This window comes from Aquila chrysaetos, chromosome 2 (genome assembly GCF_900496995.4).
Source record: "Aquila chrysaetos chrysaetos chromosome 2, bAquChr1.4, whole genome shotgun sequence".
NCBI classification, from domain to species: Eukaryota; Metazoa; Chordata; class Aves; order Accipitriformes; family Accipitridae; genus Aquila; species Aquila chrysaetos.
Window position 1 is genome coordinate 69,864,027 of NC_044005.1, and position 20,032 is coordinate 69,884,058.

The following is a 20,032-nucleotide window of genomic DNA, read 5'->3' on the forward strand; positions in this document are numbered from 1 at the left end:
CACCAGGTAGTGCCTGATAGCAGACAGGTTTCTCAGGCTCGTGGTTAGATGAAGTAGAGCCCTCTCTTTACTCTCAGATTTTGCCTTTGCTTGCTTGCTTTAAAAGCAGAATGTGTCCTGCAAATGCAAGCACAATCCTTTGTTGAGAAGTCTCACATAACAACATAAAATGCCTGGAAAAAAAAAAAAAGATGGCAGCCCAAAGATAAGTGATGAGGGCTGAGCGCGCTCTTTTCCTCACCTGTCCCCTTTCTGTTTCTCCTTGCCTATCCCAGCTGCTGTGGTGGAGCTGCAGTGATGGTTCATACAATAGCAGCTGACATGATGGAAGAAAATTATTTGGTACGAAAAGCCAGGGAATATGTATTGTAGGAAACAACTTTTCAGATACAAACCTATTTTAACCTGTCACTTTAGCAGAACAAGCAGTAATAACCTCCCAACCTAACAATGACTGTTAAGTTGAACATTAATTCACTCAGTTGTTGAATTGCTAACATGTCTACAACTTAGAAGTGAACACCCACTCAAGAGAGAGAAAAAAGAAGTTGTGCCTGGAATTCCTGGCCTTGCTGAAGTCACCTACATTTTTTGGCGCTAACGCCGGTATTTCATCTTGTGTTTCCTGCAAATATTTTAAGTAGAACTAGATGAGAAAAACATCTGCGTGCGTTTGTTCGCTGCTTTGATATGCTCAGCATGGGGCTTTTTTTCTCAAGTGCAGTCGCTCTCGGCTTCAGTACCCTAGGTAGGCTTTGACTGTGCCTTGGAGTTTGTTCTTGTAAGCAGGCAGCACACATGAAGCTTGGCATGAGAACTTTATCGAGTCCTACTAAAGCTACTTTTAACCTGGTTATGGTTTTAAAAAGAAAGATGACTTTATTTGTGTATTTGCTCACAAAGAATTTTGGTTTTATTTCCTTTTCTAGATATAACTGTGGGTGCTGCTTGTATGAAAGAGCTGAGCCACACCATCCAGTAAACTGTCTAGAGCAGCAGTTGGCTTGCTTGGAAATCGCTTCCAGGACTGTTTTGTAAGTATTTTTGCAAAAAGCAGCATCAAATGGTTTCTTCAGTTTTGGGGCATTTTTTAGATGTTTTGATTCTTCCTTATAATTCATAGTTTTACTCTAACATCTAGTAGGCAGTAGCAATGCATGTGGGAACACGAGCATTCCCATGTCTGAAGCATAGAGCTAAAGCCCTTTAAAGGCTCTTTGCTGACTTGCTCTAAAACTCCCTGGCACAGTACCTGAACACTTTTGAGAACAGGCAGCTTACGTATAAGCCTAGAAAGAAATTTGGTAAAATACGTATTGCTCTATTTTGTCATTCGGTCTGTGCATGCGTGTTTTTTGAGTCTTCATCTCTGCCTGCATTTTCGCACTTCAGCATTTTATCTATGCTGGTATAGCCCTGCTAGGGCAAATGCTTTGTGGTGATTTTCATAAACTGTGATCTGCCTAACTCAATTTGAAATAGCCCATGAATAGCTGCCTTAACTGATCTGAAAAGAGCACAGGTTTGTCTCTTTGGACATGCTGTGGGTATGGCTAGGGAACCTCAGTAGGCTGTGAACGGCAGTGAATTTGGTCAGCTGCATCTGTCTCCGTGATGAGTGTGTGTTGATGAAAAAGACCCCATTTCAGGTTACAAGCCAATTGCATTGAGTATGGCATTAAGAACATGTTTGCACTTAAAATGAATAACATCATTCTAGAAAACTTCGAGATGTACACCAAGAAAACCTTATCATGCCATTTATACAGTTCCTTTTGAAAGCATAATCCATTTGGGGATGTTTGTGACCTGAAATTTTATAACTTTTATTTCTTTTTATATTGCCTTCATTTTTCTGCTGCTGCTGATGCAGGTTATGAGAAGTATGATGTGAGAAGTATTTATGACTTAAGTGCATTTCCCTTGAAATGGCCTCTGATAATATGGTTGCTTCAGAGAGCAAGGGTGGGAGAGTTAGTGGCTTAGGGCTCAAATCACTTAGTTAAGCACATTATACAGGCTGCTCACACTCCTCAGCACCTTGCAAAATATTCCCTACAGGTTACATTTGCTGTACATAAACTAGTTTTAAAAAAAATATATATGCTAATCCCATCACCAAGTCCTTCAGTAAAGCAGTTGAGTCAGTCTTTTGGAATAGGTTTCTTGTTTGTGGATCTTTGTTCTGTGCAGTCAACTGACACACCTGAGTCACTCTCCAGGTGAGGTTGTGCTGGACAAAAATCCTTGGCTCAGCTCTGCCAGCAGTTATCTGCCAGATGCACTGACTGCCATTTCATCCTTGCTCTGTGCCTACCAGACCCGTGGGGTGCTCAGCCTGATACTGCGTGGGTGGACATGAATGAGATGAAAAATGGACATGGGTGCCGTCAGTGATGGGATACCTCAGCTATGGCAAACGGGCAGAGAACGAGTGAGGGAACTGCTTGGGAAATTAGGACTTAGAAAAGTCGTTAAGTTCTAAGAAAGTTTTCTAATAGAAATTTAGAACAAGACAAAATGTTTGTTTTCAGCATCCTGCCTGTAAATGGTCTGTCAGCTTCTGGAATTTAGTCCTGACCCAAGCCGCCGTTGCTTTCATAGAATCATTTAGGCTGGAAGAGACCTTTAAGATCATCAAGTCCAATCGTTAACCTAACACTGCCAAGTCCACCACTAAACCATATTCCCCAAGCACCACATCTACACGTCTTTTAAATACCTCCAGGGATGGTGACTCCACCACTTCCCTGGGCAGCCTGTTCCAATGCTTGACAGCCCTTTCGGTGAAGAAATTTTTCCTAATATCCAAACTAAACCTCCCCTGCAGCAACTTGAGGCCATTTCCTCTCGTCCTATCGCTTGCTACTTGGGAGAAGAGACCGACCCCCACCTCGCTACAACCCCCTTTCAGGCAGTTGTAGGGAGCGATGAGGTCTCCCCTCAGCCTCCTTTTCTCCAGGCCAAACCGCCCCAGTTCCTCAGCCGCTCCTCACAGGAGCTGTGCTCCAGGCCCCTCACCAGCTCGGGTGCCCTTCTCTGGACACGCTCCAGCACCTCAGTGTCTTTCCTGCAGTGAGGGGCCCAAAACCGAACACGGGACTCGAGGTGCGGCCTCACCGGTGCCCAGTGCAGGGGACGATCCCTGCCCTGCTCCTGCTGGCCACGCTTCCAGCACGGGAGGCAGGACCCCGGCTCGTGTGGGGTGACGAGGGCTTCTGGGCCTTTCTGGCAGGGTGCTGCAGCGCTTGCCGGCAGGAGGCCGCGCTGCCCGCCGGCCCCGGGCTGGCACCGCCGTAGAGTTGCCCGTAAGCCTTGCGGCTGTTTCAAGGGGAACTTTTTGCTCTGTTGCTGTTAGTGCTGAATTTTCATCCAGTTTATGTCATGGTGTTTGAATCGCTGTGGCACCAGGAGCGGGAGCTGTGCGTTTATTTAATTTATCCTGTGGTAGCTGCTATTCATTTGGTAGAGCGGGTTTGGACGTGGTGTCGCGGGGCACACGCTGCTGAGACAATCTCAGTTATACCAGTTCCTTGAAGGATTCACTATTCCAGCATGGCTTTCTGCCTCGTGTCCTTCCATTTTAAGTGTATTAAACTGTATCTGCCACTGTTTAATGGTGGCAGAAGGCCACATATTGGCTTTCCGTGAAGCTTCAAACAGTAGATGCATGCTTTTAAATAGTTAAATAAATGTTAATTACGATTCACAAATAGATTTTCCCCAGCTATTAAGTAATATCAAACACTGAATTTTTCAATCAGTAATCGTTTTTCCAGCTACCGAGTGGGATCAAGTATTCAGTATTTTTAGAGGGTTATTTTTGCAGCTGTTCGGCTGCTTTAAGCATAAAAGTCTTGTTATTTTGTAGGGCTTGACAGCCCTGGATGCACAGAGTGGGCACAAGTTACTGAAAGCCTGTGGTGGAATTGGAATGATGACAATCTTCTGATGCACCTTGGTGAGCTGAGGATAGTTTGGGCTGCATCCAGATAAGCTGAAAACAGCATATTGGGCACTTTCGAAAGTTTGTGGTTTTGCAGCATTTTCTCACAAAAGTCTGAAGTCTTTTTCTTTCTCACTGTGTTAGTTATTACACAGGTGGAAATTAGGTATTTTTTCCCTCTCAAGATCTTGAGACTTTCTGTAAGGGATTCAGCCAGTGTGAATTATTTCATGAAGTAATGGTTTGACTTGTTGCACCTCCTTGCAAATAGTATAATACCACAGAATTTTGTCTTAGAAATATATATTATGTGCCTTTCACTGGAAGATCTTAAGATGTTTTCAAATATCAATTAAACCACAGATCATGATGATAATGGAAGAGACACAGTTCTCACCCACCATGAAGACTACCCTGGCTGTAAGCATATTGCTCACGTTTGCCCAGTGATTCATTAGCTGAGCCAGTAAAACATTCTAGGCAGTCCGATGCGGTGGCTTACTGGTAGCTGTTCTTCAGCCGATTGCTCGTTTTGACGTGATGCACAGCAGCATCAGAGCATTTACTTTGGAACTTACCGTTTTTGTGCATCTCCTTTCTCTGGTTTTCCTACCAGATCTGCTCTGCTGCCTCACAACACTGCTGTTTGCGTAAGCAGTTGCTGTAATTCTTTGAAGCTGTGAATAAGACTTCTCCTTCTAAATATCACTGATGTGTTTTGATGAAGCCGTAGTTGTGAGTGCCGGGTGCACAAACAAAGGACACTTAACACCGAGAGCTAGAGAGAGGCTGATGTTGGTAGAGGAGAAGACCAAACAGCTAAGGTTAAATTCTCTTTAATGTTCAGTTGTGTTGGTTTTTTAAGCCAAAACAAAAAAGCAGCAGAATAAAAAGCTTCCACAAAGCAGAAGTGTGAGTGAAATGAAACGTAGTGGCTAGACAAACGAAAAAAAACCCACATTCATTAAAAAACCCACCAAACTTAAATTTCAGAGCCCTGGTAGAAGAGGTGATCTGTCAGTCACCCAGCTTGGACTGGGCACCCAGCTGGAACTCATGGTCTGAGTTCAGTTCCCCTCCTCGGTCGCAGGTTTCCTGTGCGTACTTGGGCAACCTCCTTCATCTGCCCCATGACTGACTTCCTCGTTTGTGCAGTGGAGATCATCCTCCTCCCGTTCATCATGAGGGTGAAGCCTACTGATGCTGCTGAAAGACATGGATGTTGCGACGGGGAGAGCCACCCCAGGGACTAGAGCGGGAGGGATGCGCTTCCTTGCAGGGGATAATCACCCATGCTGCTTGCATTTCAGTGTTCAAGAGTAGAGGAAATGATTTCCAGATCTAGCAAGGGTTGGTTTTTTTCTTTCCGAGTCTTTCAGGCCTATTTCTCGTGGAGTTTGGCTGCCTCCGTTCAGCAGCAGGCATTTGGAGTATTCCCTGTCTCTCGCCTTTCTCTTCTCAGTCTGCCTGCTTATGGCTTTCAGTCGTTCCTGTCTGCTCGACACGCGTGACCCATACAAACCCAATGAGATCAGAAACGCAGCTTCTGTCATCTCCCAAGTTACGTGGAGATCTCTTGAAATTTAAATACAGTTTGTGTAAGAAAGAAACCGAAGAATGCTTGAGCCTGATCAGAGGGTTACCAAAGGTGACCCTAGGAGCTGAGGAAGGTGAAACAAGGGAGTGGGCCATCACCTTCCAGGCCTCTTGGCAAGGAGTGCGCTGGCACAGTGTTGCTGTGTCTGCTGAGGGTGTCCAGATAGCCCATCACCACCATTGCCCTTCAGTGCCTCTGCTCCTCCACTCAGTCCCTGATAGACAAATATTAATTTAAGAGATTTTTATATGAATCTGACCTGGTGCCGATCCTAATTCTGAGTAAGGAATCAGTAATAACAAGCCTCGTGCCTTTTGATGTGTCCTTTTATCTCCTGTGGATTGGTTGTTAAACTTTTCTCACCCTTTACAGGAATTACTTTTCTCTGGGAAGAGGGTGTGGAGTCCTGTATGCTCTTTTTCTTCTCCAAACATGAGTAATGCTCTTCTTCAGCCACTGATGAGATCTTGAAAGTACAGGCAGGTTCGTATTCAGACCAGAGCCACTTTTTGTTTTCTATTTGATTCTGCTACAACAGCTCTTGCTGTTTCCTGTCCTCCCACCTTTTTACTGCCTTCCCTTTTTTTTTTGGTCTTGCTTTTACAAACCTTCCTTTGACCTGACCCTCAACTTTTTCTGAGCTGCTGGGGTTAATTAGAGATCCTTCTCTTTGGGACCTATGTAGTCCTCCCATCCCTGAAGTATTTCAGTCTCCTTCTCCTCCTGTACCCACAGAAACACTTCCCCAGCCTTACCTTGAGATCCATACTCACCTGGACCTCTTTCTGCCAATGATAACTCTTTATCCTGGCCCTTCCATGAGAAGTTCCTTCTCTGTCATGACTCACGTCTGGTAGGATACCAAAGTGGCACAAGGTGTGCTCTTCCCTCCCAGGTCCTCCCTCTTCTGCTTGTTCCTTACTCCCGAATGGCAGCCAGCCTTTGTCTTGGGCAGGTTGGCTTTTCTTCAGTAACTCTCTCATCAAGTTACTTTCCTGTTTATTTTTCCCCACCATTTCACTGCACCCAGTTTTCCCTCTCTCCTGATTCATGAAATGGTTTTATTTGGTCTGAGTCTGGTTTCTCATTTGGACCCTAGTGGACGGCAGCACGCAGCAGCCTAAATTCTGAGCCTGGGTGCTGAATGAGGGTCAGACCAGAGGTCCACCAGCCCTGCCTCTGACCGTGGCCAGGAGTGAACATCCACAGAGAGTGCTTGAGAAGGCAGAAGGCAGGTGTGGGTAGTGCCGGGCACTGAGGGGATGAGCTGGAGGGGCTGTGATTTAGAGCCCTCCATAAGCCCTGATGGACCCGGGAGCAGCCCCATTCATTTTCATTGACTTACTGCCATTTTGGATGAATAAAGAGCCCCCTTCTCACTCGGAGAGATGCAGTGCAACTCCAGGTTGACTGCTGCGTCTAATCCAAACCTCTAAGTAAGAGGACTTTGAATTACAGGAAAAGCAATGTCTTGTCTCTTCTGAGGTCGGTTAGCTCAGAGTCCTCTGCCATGGGAAGACATGGATAGTTTGAGACATGCTGCTGCTGACACTGGATGTCCCCTCTCTGCCTGCAATGGTCATCCCTTTTCCCAACTGGTAAAGCTGGGAATTCAGTCTGCTTACAGCTCTAAAGGACTGGTGCCTGAAAATACGGCAGCTGCTTAGTTGTCCGTTGCTGTTTCAAGCCCGTGCCCAAGCTGCAAGTAACGAGTTATTGAACTAATTTAGTTTTATACCAAAGAAGTGATTTTCTTCCTGCAAGTCAGGAAGGCTATTTAACGCAGTGTAATTGACTTTAGCTGTAAGATTCAATATACTTATCTAGGATTACGGTTCAATAAAATCTAATTGTGCCAAGAGCAACAGGAATTGTAGAAACACCCAGGGACTGTTTTCTGCCTTTCCTGTGGACACGCTGAGTTGGATGTCTTCTGATCCTTACAGTTTGGGTTACACTGCTGCTTGACCTGAGCGTTGGCAGGAGCAGCTTGAGGTGGCACTGTTTGGCGCGGGGAGGTGAAGCCAAGCAGCTGAAATGATGGGTAGCCTTCTTCAGTCAGTTTTACATGAGTGACTCTGTCGTTTCAGCGTGTCCTGCTGGTGTCAGGCTGGGGGAACGGGAAGTAAGCTGTGTCTGGTTTCATTATGATGGTGATGATAATAGGATCCACGAGGTAAATGACATTAAAAGCTCTATAACATCGCAGGCCAAACTGTGCACGGAGAACAAAACCTAAAATCAGTTCAGTTCCTAAACATCCTTTTGTCTTGCCTCACCCAGTGTAGAAATAAATACGGGAAAACAAATATTTATTCAGAATTTCCTCTCACTATTTACCAAGTAGGAAGCTGAGTTAAGCCAATTTCTACATAGAAACATTTGCTGGCCATCGTGCATTGGCTTTTATAGCTGTGTGCTATAATTGTGGAGAGCCTTTTCGCCCAAGCATTCATTCATGAGTTCTTCATCAGCCACTCTGAACAAATGGGAGAGCGTTAGATTTAATTTTTCACTTGCAAAGCTTCAGGAAAAAGTACAGACCTTTTCAGTGGAAGGAGGATACTGGCACAGGTAATGAGTAATTTGGGATGATGGCTGAACAGACAATGTGGCAAGTGTCCTTGTCACATGCTGAGGCACAAATTTAGTTATTATTTCTTCACAGAGATACCTCCCAAACCACAACCCTTGATCCAAACGTGAGCTGATGTCATTAGGAGTGCTTACCTACCACCATGCTTATTTTCTCCATTATTTCTTGAGAGTATTAATTACACTTTTGCAAGCAGGAAAGGAAGAATATAATTTCAGATGAAACTAACAGATTTGGCTGGTTCTGGTACACTGACTTCATAAGCAATAAAATATTATAACATTGCTTGGTACAGCACATGCTGTACTAATCATTTGCTATGCAACTGCCTTTTTTTTACATCATTTTAAACAAATGCCAGGACTACAGAGAATAATAAAACAAGATAATCAAGGCAGAACAGGCAGGTTTTGTGGTATGAGTTAAAAACAAAACAAAACAAAACCCTCCAAAAGCCATGAGAATTGGAAAGAGAGGCTCATTCACATGACAAAGTTAAGCTGTAATTACTGGGCGCAGAGAACATTTTTCTTACAGGAACAAGCAGTGAGTATGGATTGTACTGGACATCCCTGAAGCTGGCATAGCCACAGTTTAAGAGTGGAGAAGGGAGCTTGCTAAGAAAATAATTCTTTTTTCTGGTTATGGAGTTAGCTTTGATTCTGGCCTAATGGCTCTTACTACTGCTTCGGGTGATAGTTAACTGGGATGGTGACAATACTGATACTAAACTTCTGTTTTCAGGTGCCATGAAATGGAAGAAGAAATTCATGTAGTGCCTAAGTTTTCTGTTCGAGTTGAGCTGTTAGGGAGAACTAGATAGACATTTAAAATACAATCTTTGCTGGTTTAGTTAACTTTATGAGGTGATGAACCCTGTCTTGCTTTGTTTCCCATGCCTTTATTTTTTTCATTGTGACATTCAAGAGTTGGTGCAAAATTAACTAAAAAGCAGATACAAGTGGCACTTCAAATTTTGCCCACTTAGCTTGCATCAAAACACTAATGTACGTTTGTACACAACCTGCTGGTATGCAGCGCCAGACAGCAAATGGTTTGTTAGTATTGGCAATGCTCTTATGAAGCCAAATACGATTCTTTTGCTTGCTGGCCTGAGAGTGCAAAGTGCTTTTAATTCCCATTCAATTTTTCTCTGCTTCTTCTGTCTTCGTATTGCCACCCTTGTGCCTTGGAATAATAAAACTTCAAAAATTTTCTAAAAGTCGCAGTCGAAAGCATGTGTTATCTTAGGTCAGGCAGATAAAACCAGTGCTAAATGCAGTCTCTTCTCAAATCTGGCCGAAATAGTGTGTTTTGTCACATTCTGGGAGTGTGGCTGTCTGTTTCTCTCAGCTGAAATAGGTAAAAGTTGTTCACAAAAATACGAGATTCCCCAAAACTGTTGCAAGGTTGATGATACTCATTGGATTCTGTGCTGAACAGACCTAAAGCTATATGCTTCTGGACATTATTTCTAAATCACAGTTGATATTACATCTTGTTTATTATTGTCATAGGTTAGTTTCATAAGTGTAGCTCTGCAGTCATTTCTTCTTTCAAAAGAGCTGTGTAAATTGCTTGCATGAAGATTTTTTTGTCATTGAAAAGCAAAACTTTCATTTAAATCCACTTCTGCCCCATTCAAAGGAGACAGAGTACAATATTTTGCAGATACTTCTAAGTATTAGTTTCAGGTCCAACTATCTACCACAGTTAGGGAAATAAAATCTAATGTAAGCTTCAGCCAGTAAATAATTTTCTTTTCCCTTTTTATGCCATTTGTTTCATTATTGCTTCTCCTCCACAGCTTTGGATTTTGTCTGTCGTCTTGTTTTAAAATCTACCATTGTATTACTCTCAGTACTCAGTGTTTAGATGCGTCCTCCTCCTTCTCCTCCAAAGTATACTGAGGTTCTCCTATCTCCATGCCTTGTTTTTAAGAATTAATAGCTTGCTGTGTAATCCATGAGTTACTGATGAAAGCTGAGAGTTGTGCCTCCAGCAGCGCTGCTGATGTACTCCAACTGCTGGTGGGCACTCAGCCTGCAGCGCCCGGCTGGAGTTACTGCCAGGAAAAACACAAAATTTGGGCATCACGTCAGCACCACAGTACTGGCGGTTTCAGTCTACAGACAAAGGCTAATATAGATACAGCCATTAATTTCTCACCCATCCAGGGACATACTTTTAGTAAGACCATGCATCCGCTGTTAAATGTTTCAAATACTGTCCCCTTAATCTGTAAATTATTGGTCCATTTAACAGGGCTCAGTGTTCAGTCCCAGCCCTGACACCTGCGTGGTACCCATTGAGCCTGGTGCTCCTGCCCCAGTCATCTCTCCATTTTCATGCTAACGGAGTAGACTAATCCTCTTTCTCTTAAAGTCTCACACCCATTTCTCCCATTGGTTTCTTTTTTGTTGTTGTTCTAATGATTTTGCTCTTCCAGGGCAGATTCCCTGCCAGAAGACCCACAGTACAGCTGTCTAGCATCACCCTTACCCTGGTAGTAGCAACCACCCTGTTTTGTGTCACCTTTTCTTCAGAAAACACCACTAGAGGCAGTTGCAGCCTCACTTGATCTTTCCCTATTTAGAAAATGTGAAAATAGTTAATGAATCGTTTTGGGGAGGTGTGACCTGAGGGATGCAGACGTGTGGGAGTGTTTGTTTGTTGAAAGCATCAGAAGGGGGGGGAATCACTCTGTTATCCAAGTACCGGTGTTGAAAGGTGGGAAATCGGCGTGCTCTGAAGTTTCACTGAATCTTGATTCTTCTCCTATCTATCTCTTCCTGGAAGGTACTTCATTTTGGAAAAGCACAGGAAGAGGAGAGAAAAGAAGCTCTTAAATTCCCAGGATTTCCTTTGGGGGAGAGATCCCGCAAGGGAAGGAGGGAACTCATCTAATAATCTTTGCAGCATTTAATCCCAAGAAAATGCAATAAAATCAGTGCTTCCACTGAGAGTTGGCAGCATATTTTTTCCATAACAAGACCTGGATTTCGTTTCTTTGTAACACAGTCTGATTCAGACCCTACCGAGTTGACTGAGGAGAGTGAAATCTGGTTTTGACAGATGTTTTCCATGATCCGGCGAATACAAACACTCCTGTGAGATGACAGGCGGCTTGTTTACATAAGAAATCTTTTTTTTTTTTTTAATAAAAAAAACCCAACAAAAAACACACAAACACAAAGCAACATTCGGATCAGTCATTCTGATCAAGGCAGTGTCAATTATTAGGCTGTAAAGGGAACTGATGACTCAACTTAGGCACAGCGGCAGCGGCGGTCTCCGATTTTCGGTTTCACAACAGATTCTTTTCAGGAATGCTTTTCATTCATACCCGACGTTTAAACGTGTCTCCGGGAGCGTGTATCATTTTGTGATCGGGATGCGAGAGACCAGCGTCGGTGTGCTCTGAGCGGTTGTGCAGAATTTGGGAGGCACCCCCATACCTCGGTGGGATGCTCAATGGGAGAGGGGTCCTCTGACCCATCGCATCGCGTGCCCGGACCATACTTGCACGCCACCAGTGCTGTCAGTCACCACATTAAATATATAGATGAGTTCGCATCAATAAAATTGAAAAGCACTTTGATTCAGAAAGCGAAATGTTTTGATCAGATCCCATGCTTAGTAATTCCAGCAAGCACACTTGTTAAAACGGGTGAGTCAGAAATGGAAATGCAAAGCATTTCTCTGAACAGTGGCCGGAAATTAGCTCTGAAAACTGAAACAAAGCCCAGACCGCAGTTTTATCTATTTACTTCACAATTTTAGATCTGCGAAAATCCCTTTGTCTTTGGGAGACATTTTGATTCTTCTTTTGTCGCGCCAGTGCGATCCTTAGGCTGGATGATCAACACGTCAGGACTGTCTGACGTGTCTTAATTTTTTGGTTTAAAAAATGAGTTTTCTGTAAGTGGCTTCATTGCCTGTGGTGCTGCCTGATTCTGCCACACCGTGTGGTAGAAGTTGGTGGAAGTATTAGGCAGGATGAGATATTGCAGTATTTGAGGTCATGTAATACTGAGGAAGAAATCAGGGGAATGGAGTGGAGTCACTCAGCTGCTTATTACCCAATACGTATGTTATATATATGGCACAGGCGGCTATCTGACTGCTCCAGCACCAAACACTCATTGGTTTGGGGCTGGCTGCTCCCCAGCTTAGAATGGAGAGGCCGCGGTAGTAACAGCCCCTCGGTTTGTAAGGACATAGCCCTCTGGCCGTGGAGAGAGAGCAGCGGGGGGGTCATGAGTGTCTTGATGTTAGTAGAGGTGGTCTTGCTGCAAAAAAACTTAAAAATCAGCATATTGCGTGATAGGTAGCAGCGTTTTGGTCCTCATCCTGCACCCAAGATGACGATGCTTTCTTCTCTACTGGCATCTGGGTACCTGCGGCTCATCCTTGAGAGTGAGTCTGGATGCTTTGGCCTTGTTATACGGCCTTGGACAACGTCGGGACTGCTTTCCTGGCAGCTGTTGCGTGGTCTGAGGCCCACGAATGTAAGTCATGGTGGAGGAGGACAAAGTAATGTATGTGTTTAAGGGACTTGCAACTTCCATGGCAAGGCTGGTGAAGGTAGTGCTCCTTTCAAAGAGAAGACAATCATCTGGGTGATTTTTCTTAATGACTGTTTACCTAAATAAATAAATAATGCATATTCATGGCTTTAACTAAAGTAACTCATGTTGAAATGTTTACCTCTCCTGGGGATAATTATTAAGGGTGGGGCGTGGGGTGCAGCAATTAATAATAAAACATTTAGATGAGATTACAGAACGTTCTGATTGGAATAGTAAACATTATGCTAGAAATAAAAGCAAATACACAGAGCTGTCTTGAATTTAAAAAAAACCAGAACTATGCTATCCAAAGAAACGCACTGAGCAGAAGCAGTTCGGGTGAAGTGGCTGTGCTCTTCAATATCACAAGGAGGTTTCTTCAGTGTAAAGTTAGATTTGTTGGTAGGTTCTCCCTCAATTCCAGTCCAGAAAAAAATGACATGAAAATTGGCATCCACATAGATTGGTGTGGCAGCTGTAATACCCGTCAGCACTGCTTTGAGGCTGGTTGATTCTTAAACCGAGCGACAGAGAGTGTTTCACCTGTTCATATCGGTAGTAAACAAAACCTTTGTTTGCGTTGTGAACCTTCTTCCCCCCCTCCATTTCATACAGTCCTGTGAATGAAATTCTTTGCTCAGCTGAGAGTTTGAAATTTGGACCCATCCTTTCATGTCTTTTGGCTACGGTTTCTTTTCTGGTTAATGAGCTCAAAGAGAGCCAGTGATGTGTTCAAAGATTTCTGTGACAGCTGCATGCCATTAGGCTGAATGATTAAAAAAAGCCCCATAATTGTAGTTAAGTGCAGTAAATACAGATTGGTCTTTCAGTTTAACATACGGTAGCAAGAGAACTGAGCCTTGGACAAGAGAGCTGCTGCTTAACCCCATGCAGACGAAGCTTGTGGGGATGGTGGAGCTGGTCTGCCCCGTAGCCTTAACCTGCCTCCAGCTCTTACGGACCAGCAGAGGAGCACGATCGAGCAGTGCAGTGTATCTGCCCCTTTGTACTGGGCTGGGGATGAAAAAGAGTGGAAGACGGGCAGAAAGTAGTTAGGAGCACTAAGGCAAGCCTGCAGGGGCCGTAGCCTTGGAGCTCCTGGTGCAAACAGGGTCGGCTCTTCTTGCTCACCGAGGCGTCTCTCCGGGCCGCTCTCTAACCTCAGGTATCTTTTGGGGGTGAAGGCTTCCAGACCTCCTCCTCTAGACCATATTGGTCCCTTCTAAAGGTAGCATCAGAAGCGCTGGGGGCACTTGCCAGCACCTAGCGTGCCTGGCGTGCTGCTGGCACATGTCCCCTGTATACCCTCTCATCTAGAAACCGAAAAGTGGCTTTTCTTTGACTGGAAGTGCGGTCTGACTATTGGATGTGGCGGAGTCTTTGCTCACATCTGTCGCTAGCGGAAGTCCTTGGCTGTGCTCTGAAACAGAGCAAGATGTCGAGGAACAAGCGCTGCTGGATGGGCTGCCTTGTTCCCAGCACCGGGAACCGGTGGGAACACCCGGTTGACTTTAGTCCTTGCGAGGCAGCTCCGCAGCTGCTTCTGGCTGATGAATTTCCTCGACCACACTTTCTTTCTCTGCTTCAGTGGGTCAGCCTTTTCCCTGACCCAGCTGCCTGTTCTGCAGGATCTATGAGTGGTGTCTGTACCCCAGAAGACAAGGGTGCTAATGGTGTTACAAGGTGTCCTGTTGGTCCATCTCCCCTGTAGCAGAGGGCGTGCATTTATAAGCATGGTGCATTTTCCCCATTGAGAAAATCTTTCTGGGTTCACCTCAGAAAGATTTCTGTGGAGCAGAAATATCCACCTCCACTTCACCTTTTTTTATAAGGGTTTCTGGGAGTTTCATCCACACAGCTCCCGGTGAAGCCAGTGGCAGCGAGGAAGCCAGAGCCTCACGCGGTGTTTTGCAGGTTGAGAAGGTGCTGCACACACGGAGTGCGCAGCACAGTAAACCCGATATCAGCTTGCAACTAATTATCTGTGTATAAAAATTCCCCTGCTCACCGTTTTGCCGTTAGAGGCTCACTGGTAAGATTTATGACTCTGGCTAAAATGAAGTACCATTTCCTTTTTCTCAGCATTACTGTGCGTGGCCTCTCTGGCTTTTCTTGTTAAACAGACTTGAGTTCACCCAACAGGGAACGTATGTTTGAAGCTCTTTCCCATCACGATTCTGCCTTTCTCTTTTTCTGTTTGTTACAACCACTGAAGATAACCCACAAAACATTTTCAGGTCTTTCGACTTTCTCCTGCTTGGTGTGAGGGTGAAGATGGAGAAGCTAAGAGGCAGCTCCTTGACATGAGATGCAGCGTTGGCCAACTCTCAGCCTCGCCACAGCTTGCGCAGGCTACTGGTAGACACACATGTACCTCCATCGGCTGCCTCTTCAGTTTGATGTGCAACTGTTGCATTCAGCATTTCTATGAGCTAAAGGATAATTCCTTCACTTCATGCTAGAGCGTGGGGGACCAGCTGTACAGCTCGGGGAAAGGCTGTATTTCTCCTACCCTCATGTTGCACACGTATGTCCTCATTTCACAGGCTGATGAAAATGAGACCACTGACTGAACTTTCTGAACTGGCAAATGCATTGCTGACTTCACCCTGATCTGAAATCACCTGAAAATTAGTCTGTGTGATGTTGTAAGACAGTAGGGGTTTTCTGAGTACAGAGGAAAAAAGGGAGCAATGTTGAGCTGCTGCCATCTCTCCCAGTCGCAGTTAGACGTAGTTATTTTTGTATTAGAGCTTGGAGGAAAACCGGTAGAGATGCCAGATAAACCTTCCCAAAAAAACCATTTGTGTTAATACTTAAATATTGTTCATCTTTCGCAGCATTTACTTATCTGTTTCCCACATGTTGAACCTTATGGGGAGTTTTTGTGGTTGACTGTGGCCCATTCTTTCATTCTGTATGTTAACTGTTTTCTCGATTTGCATTTTTTAAAAGAAATCAGCAGTAAAAGCCTGACTGTGATAATTGTTCAACGCGGGAACATCCTTTTGGCAGGGCAGGCATGTGTTCTTGTGGTTCACGTGCATTGGGGCAGCTGCATCATTTCGTGCCGCCCTGGGAAGCATCCTTCCCCGAGAGACCCAGCGCTGGCTAGTCCCGTATTGTCTTCCAAGATGCCAGGCAGCAGTTTCATCCTCGTCACTGAACCATCTTATTTTCTCCTGTTTGCATGCATATTAACCAAAATCTCCAGTCCTTATGGAGAAATAAGCCAGATATCTGAGTTTTCATCAGATCTGACACAAAGTATTAGGCTGTGACTTTTGCTGTGTATTGGTTTTACTGTGTGGGGCATAAATATTCATCTTGTGTCATTTGATAATGTTGTTGTGTGTGGGTCTTTCTCACAGCATATATTAACTTTCCTTTTACACCTAGCCATTCTTTCATGAGTCATACCACCAAGATAAAATATTTTCAGCAGTGGCTTTATTTTATGTCGAGTATATTCCAATGATAAAGTCATTCAGATTTTACATAAAAAGATCTACAAGTTCCTGTGGTGATGCTCTTGAACTACAGTCTCCCCCCCTCTCCCAGCCCAGTCTGGTTGATGTGTCACAGAGTTAACTGCAACCAGAGGACAAGAGGGGGTGGAAAATTCCCCCCATGCACATCCCCCAGCTCCTCTGAGGGTTTTCCGTTGAAGCTCAGCTGGTGCTGTTAAGTGTAGCTGGGGAAAATCCAGTTTGCAGACCCTGGAGCGCTTCCCTGGCCAGCACAGGGCAGCAGCACTGCCTTCCCCTTCAGTCAGTCAGCGGCAGTTATTTTGCTGCTTCTCCTGATGACTTCAGTCGTGGTTTCTAGCCAGACTGATTCCTCACGCTGTTTTGCCATTATCTGAACAAACAGCTCAGTCTTGTCTCTGCTGACTGTTGACACAGCTTGCCCAGGTAGGGACGCACCGCAGAGGTGGTCCTCGCGGTCCTGAGTGGGTACCTCCCTGCTTCTGGTCCACACCTTCTTGGTTGTGGTGGTCTTCTGCATCCCACCTCTGGGCACCGGGGAAGAAGCTGCTGTGCCCTTTGGACTCCTGGTTTTGGCCAAACACTGCATGTGAGCACAAGCAGGAGTGATGGATGAGCACGTTCCTTCTCTTTGGAAGAACCGAGCAGGTTATTAGGAGGAAATTAAATGCACTGATAGCGAAGCAGGCCGTGCGTGTTTTCTGACATAGGTATCGGTATCATCTTGGGTTTAATTTACAGATTTCAGGGAGAGATCCCGCACTAGATGTCAGGAGTACTGCAAATGCCTTCTCAGCCTCAGGCAATCCTTCAAGCAGTTGCAAGCTACAAATATTCCAATGAAGCTGTTTCAACCAGAAAGAAATATTCTTCAGCTTCACTCAAAACCACACAAAACGTAAAGAAAACATGTTTGCTAATCTGTGATGGTATTGCATGTAACAGACTGGGATCCTTGACTTCACTGGGATTAATTTCTGTACACGTTTGTGTAAGAAGCGTTGCACTCCACCAAGTGAGGCATCGCTTCAGAAAACACCAGCTCTGCACATCTGTGCTCACTTCTCCCTGCTCGCTGGTGTGCAGCCTTCCTTAAATATTTTTTTTCTCCTGTCCGCATCTGTGAGAAGTTCACCAACTTGTCTTGTCTTGTGGGTTCATTTTACTTAGCCCTAATTTTACACGCCCATTGTGAACATTGGTGTGTTTGCTAGCCCCACTGTGTATTTGTTGCTCGCCTCCCTCATTGCCAGCCCAGCTTCTCTGGTTTTCTTGAGCATGATTACACGATTTTCTGTGTCTGAAACATCTTCCATGCTAAACGGAGTAATGCCTAGGTAAATTCATCGTGCTCTTCTCAAATCATCTTTCTTGGTTTGTTCACTGCAAACTGAAGAACTTATAAGTTTTGCGCCTCTTAAGCTTCAAAGCTCTTGTTATTTTACATTAACAGCAATAATTTGTTGAAATTTTTGAAACGCACCCTCCATATAACAGAAATCCAAGCTGGAAGGTGTTTTCTTGAAGTAAGTACTTTTTTAGCTTCATGCTTCCTTCTGCCAGTTGTGGTGTCTGGTGCATCTTCCTTCACATTTGCATTCTTCAGTGCTAACTTGAGCCGCCAAGCAGTACTGGAAGCCCCCAGAAAGGGGGATAAAAGGTAACGTGTTTCAGATATGTACAAGAGGTTGTTAAACAGTGTAAGTTTAAAAACAAACAACTTACAGTGTCCGGTTCGAAGTGATGTTGTTTTTCTAGCTTTCTCTGCAGCTGTGAAGGCAGGTGCTTCATTTTAAAATAAAGATAAGGTTTCCTTGCACCCCTTACGAGTCCAGGAGCTGGGTCTTCAAGCTGACATAGAACAATGATTTTGTGGTCTCTCGTGATCTGTAACTGATTGCCCATGTATGCAGGTCAGTGCTGAGAGCTGAGACCTTGGTGTGAGCAAGCCTTGGAGCAGAGAGTGCATCCTCCCCTGCCTCTGGTCCAGCTCTTTTCATGCTGTAAACCTGGCCAGTAAGCATGTTAAAATGCTGAAACTCTCTTCAGTGCATGCACTGTTGGCTCTTCATTTCGTATAAGCTCAGTTTTCCTGTATTCCTTGTAAGTTTACAGCTGTAGCAACAGTTTTGCTTTTAATAATTTGCCTGTTTCAGAAAGAAAATTCTTTTATCGAATGGGAAGCATGAAGAAGCCCTCATGTTGAGCGTAGGCGGGGGGGTTAGGTTTCATTCTACCCTAAGCTGACCCCTGGGCAGAGAGATTCCTGCTTTCATGTTTTAGATCATGTGTAAAACCTGATGCTGGCTGGATCGTCCCGCATAGGGCAAGAATATCTAGGGAACATGGGGTGAGATATGGAGTGAGACATTTGCAGAAGGGAATGAAATGTTTGGGATGCAGCCTCATGCTTTCTACAGCAGTGACCATCAATCACACCTTCTCAGAAAAGCATGGCACTGAAAGTCTTCCTCTCCCCCCTTTTTTTCTTGTCTCCCTGTTCCCTGCTTCTGTTTGTTCTCCTTTCCTTCTGATATGCTGTGGCAAGTGCAATTTTAGCTCAGAAAACTAACTTGTCCTTGAAAACACAGAGCCTTCCTTGGTTTTATTCCTTTGACCATTGAGTAAGCAACAGTTATTTTTGTTCTGCCAGTGATTTATGACTGAATAGATTTGGAGTTTATATTTTTAGTTTTATAGGCAATTTAGATAATGTATATTTGTGACCATAAATATTTGGTCCTCTTACAGTCTGTCAATGAATGTTATGACCTGTTGGAGAAAATTATATAAACTGAAGAGACACAAGCATTGTGTTCCTAGCATAGCCTCATAATTCTTTTCAAGTACCCATATAGGTAATCCTTAAAGGTAGTAGTATTTTGAACATCTGTTGGTATATCATCTAGGAGGGTGCCATCTAGAAGAAATAATCTACTTTTCATAAGCGATCCAGTTCTCTACAAGGCTTGGTGTAAAATGCTGTAGCATCAGTGCTCAGAAGGTATTGAACTTTTTTAGCAGGAACTGCACACTTACAAAACCCAACAAACTTCTTTCATTTGCACTGCTTTGTGTTATTTTTTGACTTTTTTGTGGAGTCAGTAGACATTTCTTGAGAAACCACAAGTTTTTACTGAAGAGTTAATTTTGCAGATTTCAGAAAAATAATAGGAGTTTTTAAAAAAAAATCTAAACGTTTGTTTTTTATCTTCCTTCCCCTCACCTACTCCTTTATCGAGCTTTAGTTTGTGGTAGTTCTGCAGACACAGCCCTTACAGTGATCCTGGGAAGATAGATACATGCCACTGCTTGTACTGCTGCTGTCCCCTTCTGTTCAAAAGGAAATCATCTTCCTTTCCATTCCCAATTGCCAACTTTATTCAAGTGAAGAGTAGTTAAGCATTCGAATGTTTTTTCCAGGAAAACAGTAAAGTGTTGGATACTGGCAACTTGAAAACTTCAACTTGAAAATCCCTGTAACTTAAAACTAGTTACTTCTCCTTCCAAAATGATTTCCTTCCCACCCTCCTCCCCAACTACTTCAGGGTATGACCTCTTCCTTGATATGTGGGGGAAGCCTTTTCAGAGTCAGCTGGGACTGGGCGTTGGGTGGGATCTGGGCTGTGTGCGGATGCCGGGACTCCGGTGCTGAGCCCCCTCTTCCAGCCCCCCGGCCCCAGCTCTGCTCTCAGCAGCCCTCCCTGTCCCAGAGCCTCCCCTCCGGGGACTGAGCCCCGAGCCCCTTGCACGGCGGTGGCAGCGCGATTAATTTGCTGTGGGCACATGAAGCTTTTACTCCCTCTCCAGTTTTCTTTTGACACGGACTGGCGT

General features: G+C 44.5%; 1 protein-coding gene across 3 annotated transcripts in view; it reads left to right on the forward strand.

Annotated features, from left to right (window-relative positions):
* The window catches only part of BACH2 (BTB domain and CNC homolog 2), a 194,020-nt gene that overhangs the window by 84,303 nt on the left and 89,685 nt on the right, over window positions 1-20,032 (forward strand). For 2 of the 3 annotated variants that reach the window (XM_030042106.1, XM_030042092.2), the window contains one exon: window positions 930-1,034. The gene's annotated coding sequence lies outside the window, so the exon portion shown is untranslated. Of the gene's footprint in view, window positions 1-929; window positions 1,039-20,032 lie in introns of all 3 variants that reach the window. The other variant, XM_030042099.2, reaches the window with a different exon arrangement.